Below are 12,414 nucleotides of genomic sequence, written 5' to 3'. Positions count from 1 at the left end.
AAAAATAAAGAAAAAAAAAAAGTTACTCAACATAGAATTTTCAGAAATCCCTATTCAAAAAAATCCTAACTATATATACCTACTGGCGACTGCCAGTAGGTAATATATATATATATATATATATATATATATATATATATATAACATTTCTATGGCAAAATGAAACCCCTCATTTTGTTCCTTTTCAAATTAAATGTATTAAGTGTTACCACTTTATTCCAATCAAGATGACTTCAGGTGTGCCATACTTTTGTCATAAGTAAGACTGTTAGCGTTCTAGTTGTTCTTTAGAACACTCTGGGACATTCTGTCATTGGGCTATAGTTGGGCTACATCTGGCTGATATTTGGGCTACATTTGGGCTCTTTTGTCTCTGGTGGCCATCTTGGGAGACTGCATATCAGAATTTTTTTAATGAAATATAAGAGGATTTGAGAAGTCACTCAAAATGTGCCCTAATTTTTCTTTCTTCAGCACTAATCATAATTTCTATGGCAAAATGAACCCCCTCATTTTGTTCCTTTGCAAATTAAATGTTTTAAGTGTTAACACTTTATTCCAATCAAGATGACTTCAGGTGTGCCATACTTTTGTCATAAGTAAAACTGTTAGCGCTCTAGTTGTTCTTTAGAACACTCTGGGACATTCTGTACCCTGGGCTATAGTTGGGCTACATCTGGCTGATATTTTGGCTACATTTGTTTTTTTTTGTCTCTGGTGGCCATCTTTGGGCTACATTGGGCTACATTGGGCTACATTTGGGCTCTAACATATATATAGCCCAATGTAGCCCAATATATATTTTTCAAAGTTAATTTTCGTAAAAACCACTGGAGCATATATCTTGAGACATAGCAAAGGCACATCGGGCTACCAGTCCCTACAATTTTGCCACGTTTTGTGGAAATCCATTCAGCCGTTCGAGCTAAAAGTGAGTCCAACCGCCCTATGCAAAACTCAATGTTAAAAACACGTTTTGGGACCCCCTTTTTGTCTCGGCCCCCGCTTGACGAAACCCCCCCAAACTTTCAGGGGACGTTCAGAAACAAAATGTGCCATTTTCCTGAAAATTTCAGCCAATTCCGTCCATCAACGCCAAAGTTATTCAACATAGAATTTTCAGAAATCCCTATTCAAAAAAATCCTAACTATATATACCTACTGGCGACTGCCAGTAGATAATATATATATATATAACATTTCTATGGCGAAATGAAACCCCTCATTTTGTTCCTTTTCAAATTAAATGTATTAAGTGTTACCACTTTATTCCAATCAAGATGACTTCAGGTGTGCCATACTTTTGTCATAAGTAAGACTGTTAGCGTTCTAGTTGTTCTTTAGAACACTCTGGGACATTCTGTCATTGGGCTATAGTTGGGCTACATCTGGCTGATATTTGGGCTACATTTGGGCTCTTTTGTCTCTGGTGGCCATCTTGGGAAACTGCATATCAGAATTTTTTTAATGAAATATAAGAGGATTTGAGAAGTCACTCAAAATGTGCCCTAATTTTTCTTTCTTCAGCACTAATCATAATTTCTATGGCAAAATGAACCCCCTCATTTTGTTCCTTTGCAAATTAAATGTTTTAAGTGTTAACACTTTATTACAATCAAGATGACTTCAGGTGTGCCATACTTTTGTCATAAGTTAGACTGTTAGCGCTCTAGTTGTTCTTTAGAACACTCTAGGACATTCTGTCACTGGGCTATAGTTGGGCTACATCTGGCTGATATTTGGGCTACATTTGTTTTTTTTTGTCTCTGGTGGCCATCTTTGGGCTACATTGGGCTACATTGGGCTACATTTGGGCTGTAACATATATATAGCCCAATGTAGCCCAATATATATTTTTCAAAGTTAATTTTCGTAAAAACCACTGGAGCATATATCTTGAGACATAGCAAAGGCACATCGGGCTACCAGTCCCTACAATTTTGCCAAGTTTTGTGGAAATCCATTCAGCCGTTCGAGCTAAAAGTGAGTCCAACCGCCCTATGCAAAACTCAATGTTAAAAACACGTTTTGGGACCCCCCTTTTTTCTCGGCCCCCGCTTGGCGAAACTCCCTCCCCAAACTTTCAGGGGACGCTCAGAAACAAAATGTGCCATTTTCCTGAAAATTTCAGCCAATTCCGTCCATCAACGCCAAAGTTACTCAACATAGAATTTTCAGAAATCCCTATTCAAAAAAATCCTAACTATATATACCTACTGGCGACTGCCAGTAGGTAATATATATATATATATATATATATATATATATATATATATATAACATTTCTATGTCAAAATGAAACCCCTCATTTTGTTCCTTTTCAAATTAAATGTATTAAGTGTTACCACTTTATTCCAATCAAGATGACTTCAGGTGTGCCATACTTTTGTCATAAGTAAGACTGTTAGCGTTCTAGTTGTTCTTTAGAACACTCTGGGACATTCTGTCATTGGGCTATAGTTGGGCTACATCTGGCTGATATTTGGGCTACATTTGGGCTCTTTTGTCTCTGGTGGCCATCTTGGGAGACTGCATATCAGAATTTTTTTAATGAAATATAAGAGGATTTGAGAAGTCACTCAAAATGTGCCCTAATTTTTCTTTCTTCAGCACTAATCATAATTTCTATGGCAAAATGAACCCCCTCATTTTGTTCCTTTGCAAATTAAATGTTTTAAGTGTTAACACTTTATTCCAATCAAGATGACTTCAGGTGTGCCATACTTTTGTCATAAGTAAGACTGTTAGCGCTCTAGTTGTTCTTTAGAACACTCTGGGACATTCTGTCACTGGGCTATAGTTGAGCTACATCTGGCTGATATTTGGGCTACATTTGGTTTTTTTTGTCTCTGGTGGCCATCTTTGGGCTACATTGGGCTACATTGGGCTACATTTGGGCTCTAACATATATATAGCCCAATGTAGCCCAATATATATTTTTCAAAGTTAATTTTCGTAAAAACCACTGGAGCATATATCTTGAGACATAGCAAAGGCACATCGGGCTACCAGTCCCTACAATTTTGCCATGTTTTGTGGAAATCCATTCAGCCGTTCGAGCTAAAAGTGAGTCCACCGCCCTATGGAAAACTCAATGTTAAAAACACACTTTGGGACCCCCCTTTTTTTCTCGGCCCCCACTTGGCGAAACCCCCCCAAACTCTCTGGGGACGCTTAGAAACAAAATGTGCCATTTTCCTGAAATTTTCAGCCAATTCCCTCCATCAACGCCAAAGTTACTCAACATAGAATTTTCCGAAATCCCTATTAAAAAAAATCCTAACTATATATACCTACTGGCGACTGCCAGTAGGTAATTACCTACTGGCGGTCGCCAGTAGGTATATATAGTTAGGATTTTTTCTCTATGGGATTTTTGAAAATTCTATGTCTAATAACTTTGGCGTTTGTGGACGGAATTGGCTGAAATTTTCTGGAAAATGGAACATTTTGTTTCTGAGCAGCCCCTGAAGATTTGGGGGGGGTTCGTCAAGGGGGGGCCGAGAAAAAAGGGGGGTCCCAAAACGTGTTTTTAACATTGAGTTTTCCATAGGGCGGTTGGCCTCACTTTTAGCCCGAACGGCTGAATGGATTTGCACGAAACTTGGCAAAATTGTAGGGACTGGTAGCCCGATGTGCCTTTTGTAGGTCTCAATATATGTGCTCCAGTGGATTTTGAGAAATTAACGTTTAAAAAAAGATATATATCTGTAACAGCGGACCGGGCAGCGCCCCGGTTCGCGGACCGGGGCGCGTACCGGAACTTCGCGTAGCGAAGCTGATTGGTTCTCCGGTGTCTGTCAACATTCTAAACAGTCCGGAGCGGCCGCCATCTTGTCTCTCGGTAGGATTTTTTAATTGCCTTTGCAGCATGTTTGTATCACTTTTAACATGGCTATGTAACACAAACATTCAAAATCTAAATTCACCATGCACAGGTGGGAGCATATTTACAAGGAATGTGCTCCATGGGGAAAGGTCTTATAATGTAATATGGGAAAAATGACATCAGAGACACTGAAATGCCTTATAGAGAAGCATACACCATTATGTCCTTGTCATAAATTTGCAAACCATTCCTTTTCCCCAAAAACGATTTTCAAATCATAATTTGAAAACACTGCACATGTGGAAATTACTTAAAATGTCCTTAATTCAAAATTTGCTATTCTTTATTTTGTGATTGCACTGAAGGATTTGCAAATTTTGCGATTACTTAAATGCAATGTATCGAACAAAAAATATGTAAAAAATAACATTAAGGATTTGGAAACTACCACCAACTTCTAGTTTGTGGTAATTTGCAAATTCTTTTCAAAAAGCATTTTTTTCCAAAAAACAAAAGGTGCCATATGACGCCAATACATGTCCTTAGGGCATGTATGTGCGCAATATGCCCCCAAATTTCTTTTTCAGGGGTGCAGCAGGGTGTTCTTGAGATACCCCTGCACCCTTGAAAAAATTCCTAATTTGTGATGAGCTAATTGCTAATCGCAAATTGCACCTTCATTCCTATGAGCCTCCTAGCCCATGGAAATGAATGGGTAATTTGCAATTAGCAATTTGCTCATTGCAAATTAGGCATGGTAAAGAATTGCTATTTATTCCTTAAAATTTGCTATTTAGGAAATGCAAAATAGTTTGATGGTACATATGGTGGTTCATCTGTAACAAGATAAGAAGCTTAGGGATACATTTATGATGACTGGCGAAATAAAGTGCACATTACTTACTTCATTGGTAGGCCTTTACATGTATTATCTCCTCTGTATTCTTCATCAAGCGTAACTTTAATCTGCAATCCTGAGTAGGCCTCACCTTAAACAAACCTTTGGATAGGCCACACCTTATCGTCATCCTGGATTAATCATTTAAAATGCTAGGGACAGATTTATGATAGGTGTATGCCTCTTTTGTGCCACTGTGCGTCACTTTTATGATGCAGCGGCGGTGCAAAAGATTTGCTATGAGGCGACAAAATTACAAATTGATGCATTTAGGCAGATATGTCATGGTGTAAAAAAAACGTACCACATGAAACCGATGCAGCAGTGATGCAAAAGATGCACCATGTTGCAAGACAGGCCTCACTTGGGGCCATATGTATCAAGCTAATTAGCATTCGCAAAGATCAAAATTCTGCGAATTTCGGCCTTTGCGAATGTTAATTAGACAAATGGTATGTATCAAACAAGTTTGATGCAAAATAAGGAGTAGCAAAATTTGCTATTCCTTATTTTGCGATTGCACTGAAGGATTTGCAAATTTTGCGATTACTTAAATGCAATGTATCAAACAAAAAATATGTAAAAAATGACATTAAGGATTTGGAAACTACCACCAACTTCTAGTTGGTGGTAATTTGTGAATTCTTTTCAAAAAGCTTTTTTTCCCAAAAACAAAAGGTCCCATATGACGCCAACACATGCCCTTAGGGCATGTATGTGTGCCATATGCCCCCAAATTTCTTTTTCAGGGGTGCAGCAGGGTGTTTTTGAGACACCCCTGCACCCTTGGAAAAATTCCTAATTTGTGATGAGCAAATTGCTAATCGCAAATTAAACCTTCATTCCTATGAGCCTCCTAGCCCATGGAAATGAATGGGTAACTTGCAATTAGCAATTTGCTCATTGCAAATTAGGAATGGTAAAGAATTGCTATTTATCCCTTAAAATTTGCTATTTAGGAAATGCAAAATAGTTTGATGGTACATATGGCGGTTCATTTGTAACAAGATAAGAAGCTTAGGGATAGATTTATGATGACTGGTGCATCACCAGGGATGTGTCAGTCATCCTGCGCCGCTGTTCCGCCACCCATGGTGTGCTGCATTTACAATGCGGGGCATCATGGGGCAAAAATGGCACAGATGCGTGACGTATCTGTGCTGTAAAGGTAGTGATTGCTGGAGTTGTATCGCAAGTGCGATGCAGCTCAAGCAAGGCTCAGGGGTGCCCCATCTCCACAATGTTGCGTCAAGACCTATGCCTGCTTAAAGCAGGCGCAGGGTTTTGACGCAGCTTTCTCCTATCTGATTGTAAATACGGCACACCATGGGTGGCAGAGCAGCGGTGCACATTAACTGGTGCATGCCTGGGGATGTGCCATTTAACATAAATCTGCCCCTTTACATTTAAGTATGTGCAGGGGACACAGAGTCGGTGAGGCTTATCCAAGGTTAAGAAGAGATGAGTCCTGTTCACTGAAAAATTAGACATAGTCTTCACCTGCTCAGCATTGCTGGACATGGCTAAATAATAGCTGCAAAATATTACTCTTGTTAAACAATTTTACTATTATAATCTCTGAGATTTGTCTCTTACTCTGCAACATCTCATTGTTGTTATCTTTCTTTAAAGATAAAGACAACATCAACATGAGCGACAATCTGCAATCAGTTGATTTTGACCTCATCATTGAACTCGTAATTGAAACATCAGTGGATGTTGATCCCTTGGATGATTTAAATCCTGAGGATGAAGAAGAGCGTGATGAGGATGCAGATTTGTCCGAATTATATGACATAGGGTGGGAAGCTGACCTGCTTGAGCCTATGGAACTATAAACATTTATTTTTAAAATTTATAATAAAAAAAAAGTAAAAATGTAAACCGTTTAATTTAAAAATAAAGACACCTTCAAAAACAGGTTATGTGTAGTGTCTTCAATAAAATATTAAAATATGCTCATAAAATTAGATCAGATTCACATATAAAATAGCACAGGTAACATAAATATAAATGTCATTTCTTTTCTGCTATTTCTGTATTGTAAATTTGCCAAGGACTAAAAAATCTTCTATTTAAAATGTCAAGTAGTGTGTTAAGTTTTTGATCACTGTTATTGATTTACTGTTTGGTAATAGTGGTTAATAACATTTTTTATTATATTTTACCACAGATTCAACTGCAGATCATTTCAAGATTTCACCATGCCAACAATAGAAAGACAGAGAAAGGCTGCAAAACGTCAAAGACAGCAGGTGAAACAAAATAAGCAGCAGTCCTCTAACAAAAAGATTTGTCAAGTCACGAAGAAAGCACCGGGTAAGAGCACAAAATATTTCATAAGAAATATGTGTAGTAAAAAAAATATTACTACAGAAAATGTTTCAGTCCAGAAAAAGAGAACCAATTCAAATGGAAAGGAAAGGCCAATCAAAAATGTTACTGCTAGAGCAAGAGATAACTCTGTGCATGATAGTAGAAGGAAACAACAGTTTAGGGACATTCGTAAACGAATGTTCCGCAACAGGATAATTGGCAATTTGTTAAAAAATATTAAGAAAGGTCAACAGAAAGTGGTTTTTTATAAGAGAAAAAAAAAAGTTGAGAAAGTTATTGATCAGGCATTTGAAATTAAACGTAAGTTATTTATTTTGATAATCAATAGAATTAGGAAGCTAAACAAGGCAATTTATGATTTCAAAAGAAATAGTAGATGGAAGAGAATAGTTAATCGTAGTAATTTTTGTGAAGTTTTTTCTGGAGAATGGATGCATAGTTCAAGCTGTGAGGCATTTTTTAATGAGGAGAGTTATTTCCAGGATAATGATTTGGTGCATGCAGTTGACACCAGTGGTCGTGCTTATGAAGTGAAAGATGGTTGTCCAGTTGAAAAAGAAAAACTTGTGACAACAGAGACAGAAGAGGTGTTAGGTAATGAGGTTTTAGGAAGACGTGCTAAGGGTCCTGTCTACACCTGGAAGTGTAGTAGTATTTGTAGTGTGCGACAGGATTCCATCAATTTGCTTTGTGATTTTGTACGGTCATTTAATAAGAAAAGTTTGAAGCAGAAAATAAGGTTGTTGCAAGAATTAGATCCTTGCAGAGTGAGAGAAGTGACAGGTTTGCATGGTCATTCACTGGCTTGTCTTTCCAGGAGAGTATGCCAGAGTGTTTTTCATCATTTCAGGATGCTAGCAGTGCATCATAATAAAGTGAGGAAATTAGTTAGAATGTTGTATTATGCTAAGAGTCCAGCAATTATGCTTAAACAATAATGCGCTGCTCTTTTGCATGGTTCTGAAATAGATGTGAAGAATATATGTGAAGAAATTGAGTTTTGTTACTTTGGAAGTAAAGAGGAGAATGTTGAAATTGACCAAGAAGAAGAGGGTAATGTGGAAGATAGTGTACAGGTTTCCAGTACAGATAATTTTCAGAAGGAAATTGCGACGTTTCAGGTGAAATCAAGTGAGAGGCCTAATTTCACTTGTGTGTGTTGTCGACGCACTTATTATAAGAATCAGACTAAGTTAGTGGATTTATATGCAAAAAGTGAAAGGGAAAATAATAGTGAATGGAAGGATTTCGCAACATACTTGATGGTAGAAAATTGTTTTGATTTGGGATTGGATCAACGTGTGTGTACTTATTGTTGTTGCAAATTAAATCAAAACCAGATGCCTGCTAGAGCAGTTCATAATAATCTGGAATTGGTTGAGATTCCTTCTGAATTGAAGGATTTAAATACTTATGAATCTATTTTGATTCAAAGTATCCATCCCTTTCAGGCTATTGTAAGAATGGAGCCAAAGACAGGGAAATTGCCTCCATCAGATTTACAGAGAGGATTAAAGGGAAGAGTTGTTTATTTGCCTCTAGATTTGAAGAAAAACATTAACACAATTGGAGTAGAAAAAGTGGAAGAGGAACCTCTTGTTATCTTAGTTAATGGGGTTCCGACAAAGAATAAGAAAATATGGCAAGATTTAGTAGATGTTAGGAAAGTCAAAAGGGCAACATTGTATTTGAAAAAATATAATAAATACTATAAAAATGTAGATATTGCAGAAGAGGAAGTAAGTGAGGAAGAGGACAGCGATTTGTGTGCTGGTCAAATTGAGAAAGTAGAACCCTGTACTAGTGAAGAAATATATGAACATTATAGTGTTCATCCTTTGCATTCCAAGGAAGTCATGGGGAATGCTATTGAGTTGTTTCAAATGAAACAAGCGAAAGGGAGTCCCATTAGTGTTTGGGAGGAAAGTTTGGAAGCTCGGTGTTTCCCACAGCTTTTTCCAACAGGTCAGGGAGGAAGATATGATGAGCGACCTCATCAAATTCCTGCTTCTGAATACCGGACTTTGCGATTGTATGCAGGAGATGCTAGGTTTCGACAATGCATTCCTTATTTGTTTCATCTCCTGTTTGAAAGCGATCTGTCTGGACTGTCATATGCAGTGAACCACATCTTGAAAAGTGGTATACACATGCAAAACATCTCGGCAAGTGACTTTATGGATAAAGTCAATGTCCAAGACAGTATTTTGGATTCTCACCTGATTAATCTCATGGCGTGTCAGCGTGGTACTAATGAGTACTGGTACCGTCGTCATGGTGATTTAAAATGTATGCTGAGGAACTTAGGTACTCCCACATGGTTCCTCACTCTGAGCTGTGCCGAGTATGGCTGGGAAGACTTACTTGAATTTCTACGAGAGGCAAATGCTAACGTAGATAACATCGAATTCAAGACACCCGGAGAACTGTGCTCTTTGGATCCAGTCAATGTATGTAGGTACTTCAATCATAGATTTGAAGCTATGATGTCTTTCATCATGAATAAGAAGAATCCACCTCTTGGAGAGGTGTTGGATTTCTTCTGGAGAAAGGAGTACCAAGCAAGAGGTGCTCCTCATATACATATGTTGCTGTGGATCAAGGATGCACCTAAATTTGGAATGGATCCAGAAGACTCAGTGATGAGTTTCATCCAACAGTATTCTACGTGTGCTGTTCCAAACGCAGAGGAGAAGAAAAGCCTAAGAGAAAAAGTTCTGCGTTTCCAAAGCCATCGATGTGGAAAGTACTGCCGTCGTAAATTCCGAAACAAGGACAAGTTCTACACTAAATGTCGTTTCGGCTTTCCACGACCGGTGATTTCTAAAGGAAGAGTAAACAGTTTGATGTCTTCGCTGCGACACAATGTCATGAAGAAATCACCTAAAAACACATACAATTTGAAGAGGAACGAAGAGTCCAAGTACATCAACGACTACAACCCGGTGATTTTGTCCATGTGGAATGCTAACATGGATATACAGTTTGTGGCTGATAACTGTATGGCTGTGGCTCGGTATGTGACGTCTTACATCACCAAAAAAGAGAAGACAGAATTGAAGGATATGTGGGAGGACATTTCCCATGAAAAGAGCCTCAGCAAGAAGTTGTACAGTTTCAGTCTGAAGATGTTGTCGCATCGAGAAATTGGAGCTTACGAATGCTCTGACCGGTTGTCTTCAGCAAGTCTCTATGCCAAGTCCAGGAGTATCGTTTGGGCGAGTCTTGGTCTTGCTGCAACGCGTAATCGAGTTCTCAAACCTGTGCGGGAAATTGAGTATTTGGCGGAAAAGGAGCCAAACAGTACCGACATTTTGAAGACCAACATGTTGGATACATATTATCCAAATAGAAGCAGTCACCTCGACAATGTTTGTCTGTATGAGGTTCTTCAAAATTACATATTCAAGAGGAATATCAAAGAAGATACTGAGAAAGGAGTGCATGCTGTAATAGGAAGTGAGGGATGTCTGGTCAAGCAAAGAAAATGCCACTTGGTAAACCATCGAAAATTGAGTGGCGAATCTCCTGAAAAAAAGGAGTTTTTCTATTTAGCACTTTTGCAACTTTTCAAGCCTTGGCGTGCAGAAGAGGAACTGCTTGGAGATTTCCTCTGTTACGAAGACTCTTTCAATGCCGCCAAGGAGACCATAGAATGTCCTGCTTTTCCCAAATATGTAGAAATGTTGAATGCGGAAATTGAGCAGGAAGCAACGATTGCAGCCGAGATTGCCAGAGACAGTTCTCAGGACAGTCAGAGTTCTGGTTCATTGAGTCAGGATCCACTAGGAGGACCTGTTATCGAAAATGAAGCTGCCACTGCCATGAATGAAGTGGAAAGAGCCATGGCACATGCTCAGGAGGATGCGGTTAACTTAGAAGAGTTGGAAAGACAACTCAACGTTGAGCAGAGGAAAATATATGACGAAGTTACCATGCAAATTGATCATGGATTAAGTCATGACAAGAAAGAGTGCTCATGTACATCGTTGAAGCCTGTCCGACTGTACGTGAGTGGAGAAGCGGGAACTGGAAAAAGTTTCCTCATTAAAGCAATTTCATGCTATTTGCAGGAAAGGACAGAGTCATCGCTGTCTTGTGTTGTCACCGCTCCAACTGGACTGGCAGCACATAACATTAAAGGGATTACTTTACATCGTTTACTGATGCTGCCAGTGGAGCATGACAACAAATTACAATATCACAAGCTATCTGGAGATGCTTGTTTTGAAGTTTCAAGAATCTTGAGGAAAATGAAACTTCTTATCATTGACGAAGTAAGCATGGTTTCCAATGTCATGCTTGCCTTTGTGCATTTGAGAATGCAAAAAGTTCTCAAAACAGAGTATGATGTGTTATTTGGTGGCAAACACATCATTGTTTTCGGAGATCTTTTGCAGCTGACACCAGTGAAAGGGCAACCTGTGTTCAAAATGCTCACGCATGAAGATACCAGGAAGTGCCTAGGGAGCATTGGCAACGTCAATATATGGTTAAACTTCAATTATGCTGAACTGCATGAAAATATGCGTCAGGCGAAGGATGAAGTTTACAAGACTATTCTACAAGATGTTAGAATTGGAAAAGTGACCGAGCATGGGAAAGAAGCTTTACATGCACGATTACTGTCAAATTTATATCCAGAACAAGATGTTGTGCCTGAGAATATTTTTCAGAAAATTACTGAGAAGAAATCTGGAATATGTTTGATGCCAACTCTTGCAGAATGTGCCAAATTCAACAACAAAATGTTGCATTTAGAAAAGCAAGAGATTGTGAAACTGGAAGCTATTGACAGAGTAGAGCATATGGGATCAACAATTATTTTGTCTGAGAATCTGAAAACAAAATTGGATTCATTAGAGAAGAGTATATCTAAAACTGCAGGTTTTGAAAAGACTCTGAATGTGTGCTTGAACTGCCGTATAATTTTAAGAAGGAATTTACATGTTGAAAGAGGTCTGGTAAATGGATCAATGGGTAATGTTGTTGATTTTGTGAAATACAGAAATAGACATGGAATTGAATTTTTAAAAATTAAAATTGATGGCATTGAGGAAGTACAGCTAATTGGTCGTTGTTCTGCTAGATTTTTGCTTGTAAAAGACTTATATGTTCGCCGTAAGCAGTTTCCTGTTTGCTTGGCATATGCGGTGACAATCCATAAATCGCAAGGTTTAAGTGTAGACAGTGCATTGGTGAATATTGGCAGTTCTGTGTTCAAGGAGGGTATGGCATATGTGGCATTGTCACGAGTTAGAACTTTATCGGGATTGTACTTGATTGAGTGTGATGTCACAAACATTTGTGCGGATCTAGATTGTGTTAAGGAATACAATAGGTTAAGAAG

Source organism: Lissotriton helveticus, chromosome 7, assembly GCF_964261635.1.
Source record: "Lissotriton helveticus chromosome 7, aLisHel1.1, whole genome shotgun sequence".
Classification (NCBI taxonomy): Eukaryota; Metazoa; Chordata; class Amphibia; order Caudata; family Salamandridae; genus Lissotriton; species Lissotriton helveticus.
The sequence above is the reverse complement of the archived record's forward strand: the minus strand, read 5'-3'. Positions refer to the sequence as shown.